The 13,111-nt window shown below is 47.8% G+C and overlaps 1 protein-coding gene across 1 annotated transcript in view; it reads right to left on the bottom strand.

The window, feature by feature from the left end:
• stau2 (staufen double-stranded RNA binding protein 2) overlaps window positions 1–13,111 on the bottom strand; it is a 546,241-nt gene that overhangs the window by 283,606 nt on the left and 249,524 nt on the right. The gene's annotated exons all lie outside the window — the stretch shown is intronic.

The raw sequence follows: 13,111 nt of genomic DNA, 5'->3' as shown, positions 1-13,111 counted from the left end.
ACCAACAGCCTATCGACCAACAGCCTATCGACCAACAGCCTATCGACCAACAGCCTATCGACCAACAGCCTATCGACCAACAGCCTATCGACCAACAGATCCAACAGCCTATCGACCAACAGCCTATCGACCAACAGCCTATCGACCAACAGCCTATCGACCAACAGCCTATCGACCAACAGCCTATCGACCAACAGCCTATCGACCAACAGCCTATCGACCAACAGCCTATCGACCAACAGCCTATCGACCAACAGCATATCGACCAACAGCCATATCGACCAACAGCCTATCGACCAACAGCCTATCGACCAACAGCCTATCGACCAACAGCCTATCGACCAACAGCAGCCTATCGACCAACAGCCTATCGACCAACAGCCTATCGACCAACAGCCTATCGACCAACACCAACAGCCTATCGACCAACAGCCTATCGACCAACAGCCTAACCAACAGCCTATCGACCAACAGACCAACAGCCTATATCGACCAACAGCCTATCGACCAACAGCCAATCGACCAACAGCCTATCGACCAACAGCCTATCGACCAACAGCCTATCGACCAACAGCCTATCGACCAACAGCCTATCGACCAACAGCCTATCGACCAACAGCATATCGACCAACAGCCTATCGACCAACAGCCTATCGACCAACAGCCTATCGACCAACAGCCTATCGACCAACAGCCTATCGACCAACAGCCGACCAACAGCCTATCGACCAACAGCCTATCGACCAACAGCCTATCGACCAACAGCCTATCGACCAACAGCCTATCGACCAACAGCCTATCGACCAACAGCCTATCGACCAACAGCCTATCGACCAACAGCCTATCGACCAACAGCCTATCGACCAACAGCCTATCGACCAACAGCCTATCGACCAACAGCCTATCGACCAACAGCCTATCGACCAACAGCCTATCGACCAACAGCCTATCGACCAACAGCCTATCGACCAACAGCATATCGACCAACAGCATATCGACCAACAGCCTATCGACCAACAGCCTATCGACCAACAGCCTATCGACCAACAGCCTATCGACCAACAGCATATCGACCAACAGCCTATCGACCAACAGCCTATCGACCAACAGCCTATCGACCAACAGCCTATCGACCAAACAATCGACCAACAGCCTATCGACCAACAGCCTATCGACCAACAGCCTATCGACCAAACAATCGACCAACAGCCTATCGACCAACAGCCTATCGACCAACAGCCTATCGACCAACAGCCTATCGACCAACAGCCTATCGACCAACAGCCTATCGACCAACAGCCTATCGACCAACAGCCTATCGACCAACAGCCTATCGACCAAACAATCGACCAACAGCCTATCGACCAACAGCCTATCGACCAACAGCCTATCGACCAACAGCCTATCGACCAACAGCCTATCGACCAACAGACCAACAGCCTATCGACCAACAGCCTATCGACCAACAGCCTATCGACCAACAGCCTATCGACCAACAGCCTATCGACCAACAGCCTATCGACCAACAGCCTATCGACCAAACAATCGACCAACAGCATATCGACCAACAGCCTATCGACCAACAGCCTATCGACCAACAGCCTATCGACCAAACAATCGACCAACAGCATATCGACCAAACAATCGACCAACAGCCTATCGACCAACAGCCTATCGACCAACAGACCAACAGCCTATCGACCAAACAGCCTATCGACCAAACAGCCTATCGACCAACAGCATATCGACCAAACAGCCTATCGACCAACAGCCTATCGACCAACAGCCTATCGACCAACAGCCTATCGACCAACAGCCATCGACCAACAGCCTATCATATCGACCAACAGCCTATCGACCAACAGCCTATCGACCAACAGCCTATCGACCAACAGCCTATCGACCAACAGCCTATCGACCAACAGCATATCGACCAACAGCATATCGACCAACAGCCTATCGACCAACAGCCTATCGACCAACAGCCTATCGACGCAACAATATCGACCAACAGCCTATCGACCAAACAATCGACCAACAGCATATCGACCAACAGCCTATCGACCAACAGCCTATCGACCAACAGCCTATCGACCAACAGCCTATCGACCAACAGCCTATCGACCAACAGCCTATCGACCAACAGCCTATCGACCAACAGCCTATCGACCAACAGCCTATCGACCAAACAATCGACCAACAGCATATCGACCAACAGCCTATCGACCAACATATCGACCAACAGCCTATCGACCAACAGCCTATCGACCAACAGCCTATCGACCAACAGCCTATCGACTAACAGCCAACAGCCTATCGACCAACAGACCAACAGCCTATCGACCAACAGCCTATCGACCAACAGCATATCGACCAACAGCATATCGACTAACAGCCTATCGACCAACAGCATATCGACCAACAACATATCGACCAACAACATATCGACCAACAGCCTATCGACCAACAGCCTATCGACCAACAGCCTATCGACTAACAGCCTATCGACCAACAGCCTATCGACCAACAACATATCGACTAACAGCCTATCGACCAACAGCCTATCGACCAACAGCCTATCGACCAACAGCCTATCGACCAACAGCCATCGACCAACAGCCTATCGACCAACAGCCTATCGACCAACAGCCTATCGACCAACAGCCTATCGACCAAACAATCGACCAACAGCCTATCGACCAACAGCCTATCGACCAACAGCCTATCGACCAACAGCCTATCGACCAACAGCCTATCGACCAACAGCCTATCGACCAACAGCATATCGACCAACAGCCTATCGACCAACAGCATATCGACCAACAGCCTATCGACCAACAGCCTATCGACCAACAGCCTATCGACCAACCAACAGCCTATCGACCAACAGCCTATCGACCAACAGCCTATCGACCAACAGCATATCGACCAACAGCCTATCGACCAACAGCCTATCGACCAACAGCATATCGACCAACAGCATATCGACCAACAGCATATCGACCAACAGCCTATCGACCAACAGCCTATCGACCAACAGCCTATCGACCAACAGCCTATCGACCAACAGCCTATCGACCAACAGCCTATCGACCAACAGCCTATCGACCAACAGCCTATCGACCAACAGCCTATATCGACCAACAGCCTATCGACCAACAGCCTATCCAACAGCCATATCGACCAACAGCCTATCGACCAACAGCCTATCGACCAAACAATCGACCAACAGCATATCGACCAACAGCCTATCGACCAACAGCCTATCGACCAACAGCATATCGACCAACAGCATATCGACCAACAGCCTATCGACCAACAGCCTATCGACCAACAGCCTATCGACCAACAACATATCGACCAACAGCCTATCGACCAACAGCCTATCGACCAACAGCCTATCGACCAACAGCATATCGACCAACAGCCTATCGACCAACAGCCTATCGACCAACAGCCTATCGACCAACAGCCTATCGACCAACAGCCTATCGACCAACAGCCTATCGACCAACAACATATCGACCAACAGCCTATCGACCAACAGCCTATCGACCAACAGCATATCGACCAACAGCATATCGACTAACAGCATATCGACCAACAGCCTATCGACCAACAGCATATCGACCAACAGCCTATCGACCAACAGCCTATCGACTAACAGCCTATCGACCAACAGCCTATCGAGCAACAGCCTATCGACTAACAGCATATCGACCAACAGCCTATCGACCAACAGCCTATCGACCAACAGCCTATCGACCAACAGCATATCGACCAACAGCCTATCAACCAACAGCCTATCGACCAACAGCCTATCGAGCAACAGCCTATCGACCAACAGCCTATCGACCAACAGCCTATAGACTAACAGCCTATCGACCAAACAATCGACCAACAGCCTATCGACCAACAGCCTATCGACCAAACAATCGACCAACAGCCTATCGACCAACAGCCTATCGACCAAACAATCGACCAACCTATCGACCAACAGCATATCGACCAACAGCCTATCGACTAACAGCATATCGACCAACAGCCTATCGACCAACAGCCTATCGACCAAACAATCGACCAACAGCCTATCGACCAAACAATCGACCAACAGCCTATCGACCAACAACATATCGACCAACAGCCTATCGACCAACATCCTATCGACCAAACAATCGACCAACAGCCTATCGACCAACAGCCTATCGACCAACAGCCTATCGACCAACAGCCAATCGACCAACAGCCTATCGACCAACAGCCAATCGACCAACAGCATATCGACTAACAGCATATCGACCAAACAATCGACTAACAGCCTATCGACCAAACAATCGACTAACAGCCTATCGACCAACAGCCTATCGACCAACAGCCTATCGACCAACAGCCTATCGACCAACAACATATCGACTAACAGCCTATCGACTAACAGCCTATCGACCAACAGCCTATCGACCAACAGCCTACCGCCTCTCACGGTCCCTGCTCTCTCCTTCTTTTCCTCCGGTGAGACTGATCAGAGAGAGAGGGGACACGGTCTTCCACCTGCTCTCTCCTTCTTTTCCTCCGGTGAGACTGATCAGAGAGAGAGGGGACACGGTCTTCCACCTGCTCTCTCCTTCCTTTCCTCCGGTGAGACTGACCAGAGAGTGAGGGGACACGGTCTTCCACCTGCTCTCTCCTTCTTTTCCTCCGGTGAGACTGATCAGAGAGAGAGGGGACATGGTCTTCCACCTGCTCTCTCCATCTTTTCCTCTGGTGAGACTGACCAGAGAGAGAGGGGACACTTCTTTTCCTCCGGTGAGACTGACCAGAAAGAGAGGGGACACGGTCTTCCACCTGCTCTCTCCTTCTTTTCCTCCGGTGAGACTGACCAGAGAGAGAGGGGACACGGTCTTCCACCTGCTCTCTCCTTCTTTTCCTCCGGTGAGACTGACCAGAGAGAGAGGGGACACTTCTTTTCCTCCGGTGAGACTGACCAGAGAGAGAGGGGACACGGTCTTCCACCTGCTCTCTGCTTCTTTTCCTCCGGTGAGACTGACCAGAGAGAGAGGGGACACGGTCTTCCACCTGCTCTCTCCTTCTTTTCCTCCGGTGAGACTGACCAGAGAGAGAGGGGACACGCTCTTCCACCTGACGGCGAAACTCGAGTCGCACCACATCTGCCTCATGCACAAACTCAAGTTGTTCCTGTGACCAGAGAAAGTGAAATATTCCTTAATATTAAAATGGACAGGACGAGCTGCTAATAATGATAAAGCCAGGGCTGTCGATACCTGGCTACTGACTCACTGCAGCTGCAGCCCGAGTGGAAGTACGGAGAAGAGCGTTTTGTAATAGTGTTGAATAAAAACAGTGACAGAGCTGAATATAAACTTAAACATGAACTCAGTCATATAACCAGCAGTTCTTTGCTTTATTCGTTGACAGTTATTACATCTGACAGAGGCTAGTAGCCTATTACACTTGGCTGTGGTCAGGGTCATGGAAGATCTGTAGCCACGGTGATTTGAGCTATCCGATTGGACGCTCTGTAGCCACGGTGATTTGAGCTATCCGATTGGACGCTCTGTAGCCACGGTGATTTGAGCTATCCGATTGGACGCTCTGTAGCCACGGTGATTTGAGCTATCCGATTGGACGCTCTGTAGCCACGGTGATTTGAGCTATCCGATTGGACGCTCTGTAGCCACGGTGATTTGAGCTATCCGATTGGACGCTCTGTAGCCACGGTGATTTGAGCTATCCGATTGGACGCTCTGTAGCCACGGTGATTTGAGCTATCCGATTGGAAGCTCTGTAGCCACGGTGATTTGAGCTATCCGATTGGGCAGACCAGTAGGTGCACACGATTTAGTCACAGATTTGCCGGTCCGCCGGGAAGGCGGAGTTTGTTGCACGGGAACACTTTACCCGGTGCGCAGGACCTTTGAATCAAGTGCACCTTCCAGCACCAGCTCAACATGATTTAAAAAAAGGAGCGCTAGCCTTAATCGTTCGTAGGCTTTCTACAGAAATATTTGGTGATCGACTAGGAATGCCGTGAAAATCGACTAGGAATGCTGTGAAGATCGACCAGGAATGCCGTGATCGCGATCGACCGGTTGGCGACCACTGCCATAAATCATTTTGCCAAAATCTGACTTTCGGACCCATGTAGGTATATATAAAATAATGAATACATTGAATTTGGCTTAAAACAGCTATAGCCCATAGAAACGCATCGAATAGCACATTCAGAAATGGCAAAACCAACAGTAAAATAAAATATAAACCACAACGTCTTCTCTTTCCATCGTGGGTTCATATCAGTTTGTAGGCCAAAACCACAACGTCTTCTCTTTCCATCGTGGGGGTCATATCAGTTTGTAGGCCAAAACCACAACGTCTTCTCTTTCCATCGTGGGGTCATATCAGTTTGTAGGCCAAAACCACAACGTCTTCTCTTTCCATCGTGGGGTCATATCAGTTTGTAGGCCAAAACCACAACGTCTTCTCTTTCCATCGTGGGGGTCATATCAGTTTGTAGGCCAAAACCACAACGTCTTCTCTTTCCATCGTGGGTTCATATCAGTTTGTAGGCCAAAACCACAACGTCTTCTCTTTCCATCGTGGGTTCATATCAGTTTGTAGGCCAAAACCACAACGGGGAGTCATATCAGTTTGTAGGCCAAAACCACAACGTCTTCTCTTTCCATCGTGGGGGTCATATCAGTTTGTAGGCCAAAACCACAACGTCTTCTCTTTCCATCGTGGGTTCATATCAGTTTGTAGGCCAAAACCACAACGTCTTCTCTTTCCATCGTGGGGTCATATCGGTTTGTAGGCCAAAACCACAACGTCTTCTCTTTCCATCGTGGGGGTCATATCAGTTTGTAGGCCAAAACCACAACGTCTTCTCTTTCCATCGTGGGGGTCATATCAGTTTGTAGGCCAAAACCACAACGTCTTCTCTTTCCATCGTGGGGGTCATATCGGTTTGTAGGCCAAAACCACAACGTCTTCTCTTTCCATCGTGGGGGTCATATCGGTTTGTAGGCCAAAACCACAACGTCTTCTCTTTCCATCGTGGGGTCATATCAGTTTGTAGGCCAAAACCACAACGTCTTCTCTTTCCATCGGGGTCATATCGGTTTGTAGGCCAAAACCACAACGTCTTCTCTTTCCATCGTGGGGTCATATCGGTTTGTAGGCCAAAACCACAACGTCTTCTCTTTCCATCGTGGGGGTCATATCAGTTTGTAGGCCAAAACCACAACGTCTTCTCTTTCCATCGTGGGGGTCATATCGGTTTGTAGGCCAAACCACTCGAACACTACAGACAACAGCATATCGGTGGCACTTCAGACTCAGATGCTGAAGACATGAGACACAGCCTATATACAACAACAACTAAATATATATATCTCTAAACAGACAGATTTTGACGTCAATCGACGTCTAAGACACACTTTATGTTTCCATCCTATGACCTCTTCAGTCCATTCTACTGCCAATGTTTGTCTATGGAGGTTGCACGGCTGTGTGCTCGATTTTATACACCTGTCAGCAACGGGTGTGGCCCAATCTACTCATTTGAAGGGGGGTCCACATGCTTTTGTAAATATAGTGTACATATACATTAAGTATACAATAATATACACGTATACACGTCAGGTAGCCTAGTGGTTAGAGCGTTGGACTAGTAGCCGAATGGTTGCAAGATCGAATCCCAGAGCTGACAAGGTAAGAGAGTTCTCCTATGGGGAGTGTGTGTGTGTGTCAGTGTGTGTGTGTGTGTGTGTGTGTGTCAGTGTGTGTGTGTGTGTCAGTGTGTGTGTGTGTGTGTGTCAGTGTGTGTGTGTGTCAGTGTGTGTGTGTGTCAGTGTGTGTGTGTGTCAGTGTATGTGTGTGTCAGTGTGTGTGTGTGTGTCAGTGTGTGTGTGTGTGTGTGTGTGTGTGTGTGTTTGTAGGGTTGAGGGTTGTGTGTATCTGTGTCTGCGTGCATGTGCGGGGTTGAGGGCTGTGTGTGTGTGTGTGTGTGTGTGTTTGTAGGGTTGAGGGTTGTGTGTATCTGTGTCTGCGTGCATGTGCGGGGTTGAGGGCTGTGTGTGTGTGTTGTGTGTGTGTGTGTGTTTACATTGATTCACAGATCATTAACATTCCTATGCAACACATTCTGTATAGAAACCAACTGACCCAAACACTCTCCCATAGTCTAACATACAAACAGCAACACACAGAGGTGGTCTCTCACACACAGCCAGCTGTATCTTCTTGAATGAGTAATAAATCAGGTTTATGCCAGTCCACATCATCATCATCATCATCATCATAACATTAGCAGTTGGTGTTGTGTGGCTCAGGGAGTTTACAGAGCACACGCACACACACACACACACACACACACACACGCACGCACACACACACACACACACAGTGGGGAGAACAAGTATTTGATACACTGCCGATTTTGCAGGTTTTCCTACTTACAAAGCATGTAGAGGTTTTATTTAATTTTTTATCATAGGTGCAAATTAATAATGCAAATTAATTTCTTAAAAATCTTACAATGTGATTTGCTGGATTTTTGTTTTAGATTCCGTCTCTCACAGTTGAAGTGTACCTATCATAAAAACGGTATGTATATATATATATAAACTATGACTGAGTGAGAAGGGCTGGGCTCCCAGAGACAACTGTGGGAATAATTAACACTAAATAATAAAAACCTCATTTCCCAGGGGGCCATGCAGCAACAGGCTTGGCCAATAAGCGGAGCTGTAGTCTGTCATGCTGTCAGCGCTCAGCTAAAGAGCAGTGACCAAAACCACACGCAGCAGTTCAACTCTGAGCACCAATGACACGCAGCGGTTCAACTCCTTCAGCACCAATGACACGCAGCAGTTCAACTCTGAGCACCAATGACACGCAGCAGTTCAACTCCTTCAGCACCAATGACACGCAGCAGTTCAACTCCTTCAGCACCAATGACACGCATCAGTTCAACTCCTTCAGCACCAATGACACGCAGCAGTTCAACTCCTTCAGCACCAATGACACGCAGCAGTTCAACTCCTTCAGCACCAATGACACGCAGCAGTTCAACTCCTTCAGCACCAATGACACGCATCAATTCAACTCCTTCAGCACCAATGACACGCATCAATTCAACTCCTTCAGCACCAATGACACGTAGTGGTTCAACTCCAATGACACGCAGCAGTTCAACTCCTTCAGCACCAATGACATGGCATTTCAGTTCAACTCCTTCAGAAAAAAACCAATGACACGCAGCAGTTCAACTTTTTCAGCACCAATGACACGCAGCAGTTCAAGTTGAGCACCTTTATTTAACCAGATAGGAGTTGAGAACACCTTTATTTAACCAGTAGGCTAGTTGAGAATGTTATTTAACCAGGTAGGCTAGTTAACCCTTTATTTAACCAGGTAGGCTAGAAAGACACTTTATTTAACCAGGATCTGTGAACCATTCATCCATTTCCATTAATCATTTAACCAGGTAGGCTATTTGAGAGTTTTATTTAACAATCGGAAACCTTTATTTTTGGCGAGTTGAAAAAAATATTAATAGGTTTTTATTATCATTTATTTTTTTACACCTTTATTTAACCAGGTAGGCTAGTTGAAAACACCTTTATTTAACCAGGTAGGCTAGTTGAGAACACCTTTATTTAACTAGGTAGGCCAGTTGAAAACAAGTTCTCATTTACAACTGAGATCTGGCCAAGATAAAGCAAAGCAGCGCGACAAAAACAACAACAGAGTTACACATGGAATAAACAAACATACAGTCAATAACACAATAGACAAGTCTATATAAAGTGTGTGCAAATGAAGTAAGGAGGTAATAAATAAATAATAAATAGATAGGCCAATAGTTGTGAAGTAATTACAATTTAGCAAATTAAATGTACACTGGAGTGATATATGTGCAGATGAGGATGTGCAGGTAGAAATACTGGTGTGCAAAAGAGCAGAAAAACAAAAATAAATATGGGGATGAAGTAGGTAGTTGTTTGGATGGGTTATTTACAGATGGGCTGTGTACAGCTGCAGTGATCGGTAAGCTGCTCTGACAGCTGACGCTTAAAGTTAGAGAGGGAGATATAAGTCTCCAACTTCAGTGATTTTTGCAATTCGTTCCAGTCATTTGCAGCAGAGAACTGGAAGGAAAGGCAGCCAAAGGAAGTGTTGGCTTTGGGGATGACCAGCGCAATATACCTGCTGGAGTGCATGCTATGGGTGGGTGTTGCTATGGTGTCCAGTGAGCTGAGATAAGGCGGGGCTTTACCTAGCAAAGATTTATAGATGACCTGGAGCCAGTGGGTTTGGCAACGAATATGTAGCGAGGACCAGCCAACGAGAGCATACAGGTCGCAGTGGTGGGTAGTATATGGGGTTTTGGTGACACAACGGATGGCACTGTGATAGACTGCATCCAATTTGTTGAGTAGAGTGTTGGAGGCTATTTTGTAAATGACATCGCCGAAGTCAAGGATCGGTAAGATAGTCAGTTTTACGAGAGTAAGTTTCGCAGCAGTGAGTGAAGGAGGCTTTGTTGCGAAATAGGAAGCAGATTCTAGATTTAACTTTGGATTGAAGATGCTTAATATGAGTCTAGAAGGAGAGTTTATAGTCTAACCAGACACCTAGGTATTTGTAGTTGTCCACATATTCTAGGTCAGAAGTAGTGATGCTAGTCGGGCGGGCAAGTGCAGGCAGCGAACGGTTGAAAAGCATGCATTTCGTTTTACTAGCGTTTAAGAGCAGTTGGAGGCCATGGAAGGAGAGTTGTATGGCATCAGAGAACCACCAGCAGCAAGAGCGACATCATTGATGTATACAGAGAAGAGAGTCGGCCCGAGAATTGAACCCTGTGGCACCCCCATAGAGACTGCCAGAGGTCCGGCTGAGTGCTGAGATGTTGGGGTGCTGAGATGTTGGCCGGGGTAGGGGTTGCCAGGTGGAAAGCATAACCAGCCGTAGAGAAATGCATAATGACATTTTCGATTATTGTGGATTTATCGGTGGTGACAGTGTTTCCTATCCTCAGTGCAGTGGGCAGCTGGGAGGAGGTGCTCTTGTTCTCCATAGACTTTACACTATCCCAAAACATTTTGGAATTAGTGCTACAGGATGCAAATTTCCTAACTGACTGCGTGTATTGGTTCCTGACTTCCCCGAAAAGTTGCATATCGCGGGGACTATTCGAAGCTAGTGCTGTACGCCACAGGATGTTTCTGTGCTGGTCGAGGGCAGTCAAGTCTGGAGTGAACCAAGGGCAATATCTGTTCTTAGTTTTGAAAAAATTGAAAGGGGCATGCTGTCCAGGGCACAGCTGGGAGCTGAGGGGGGGTCTATAACAAGCGGCAACAGTGAGGGACTAATTTCTTGAGAGATGGATCTTTAAACTGTTTGGGCGTAGACCTGGATAGATTGTAACTCCGCCCCCTTTAGCAGTTCTGTCTTGACGGGAAAATGTTGTATTTGGGGATGGAAATTTCAGAATTTTTGGTGGCCTTCCTAAACCAGGATTCAGACACGGCTAGGACATCATCATCATAAATGTAATCTGTAGCCTCATAAACTGAATGGTTTCCCCCATCTTTAGTGGGAGGACCACACAACATGTCATCACTTAACTCCAGGTTTACTTGATGGTTATTAACTCTGTATTTCCGCATGAAGGCGTTTACAACACCATTTCTCGCATAATACATTTTACAAAACACAAAAAGATCCCACCATGTCGAAAGAAAAACAAGATCTGTCGACCTTGTATAAAACTGTACCGAAACATCCTGTTTCCATCACAACTGTCGTCATTTTTTATTTTATTTATTCGGTATGACTTTACTAACTGTGGATGGAAACATGATTACTGTTCTGCTGGACTTTTTTCTGTTATGAAAATCTCTGGTGTTGGTATGCAACAAGTCATCTAAGTTATATTACATTACGTTATATTACAAATATAAATACATTTACATGCTTTACAAATACATTTGATTGATATTAACAATAAGTAAACTTGCAATGTAATACTGTGTTACATTCCTTTGTTGAAAGAAAGCAACATTCCTCTTACAGACTAATTGTCCTGTAGTTTGAGTCGTCCTACTGCCCAGAGCCTCCATTAGTCAGGAGTAACGACAGCTAGTTTGAGTCGTCCTACTGCCCAGAGCCTCCATTAGTCAGGAGTAACGACAGCTAGTTTGAGTCGTCCTACTGCCCAGAGCCTCCATTAGTCAGGAGTAACGACAGCTAGTTTGAGTCGTCCTACTGCCCAGAGCCTCCATTAGTCAGTAACGACAGCTAGTTTGAGTCGTCCTACTGCCCAGAGCCTCCATTAGTCAGGAGTAACGACAGCTAGTTTGAGTCGTCCTACTGCCCAGAGCCTCCATTAGTCAGGAGTAACGACAGCTAGTTTGAGTCGTCCTACTGCCCAGAGCCTCCATTAGTCAGGAGTAACGACAGCTGGTTTGAGTGTCCTACTGCCCAGAGCCTCCATTAGTCAGGAGTAACGACAGCTAGTTTGAGTGTCCTACTGCCCAGAGCCTCCATTAGTCAGGAGTAACGACAGCTAGTTTGAGTCGTCCTACTGCCCAGAGCCTCCATTAGTCAGGAGTAACGACAGCTAGTTTGAGTCGTCCTACTGCCCAGAGCCTCCATTAGTCAGGAGTAACGACAGCTAGTTTGAGTCGTCCTACTGCCCAGAGCCTCCATTAGTCAGGAGTAACGACAGCTAGTTTGAGTCGTCCTACTGCCCAGAGCCTCCATTAGTCAGGAGTAACGACAGCTGGTTTGAGTGTCCTACTGCCCAGAGCCTCCATTAGTCAGGAGTAACGACAGCTAGTTTGAGTGTCCTACTGCCCAGAGCCTCCATTAGTCAGGAGTAACGACAGCTAGTTTGAGTCGTCCTACTGCCCAGAGCCTCCATTAGTCAGGAGTAACGACAGCTAGTTTGAGTCGTCCTACTGCCCAGAGCCTCCTGGAGGCAGCTCCTCACCAGGCAGGCCCCCAGGGAGAGGCAGTTCCTCACCAGGCAGGCCTCCAGGGAGAGGCAGTTCCTCACCAGGCAGGCCTCCAGGGAGAGGCAGCTCCT

The sequence above is a fragment of the Oncorhynchus nerka genome, linkage group LG22, assembly GCF_034236695.1.
Source record: "Oncorhynchus nerka isolate Pitt River linkage group LG22, Oner_Uvic_2.0, whole genome shotgun sequence".
Classification (NCBI taxonomy): Eukaryota; Metazoa; Chordata; class Actinopteri; order Salmoniformes; family Salmonidae; genus Oncorhynchus; species Oncorhynchus nerka.
This window is presented reverse-complemented; position numbering and strand designations above follow the sequence as displayed.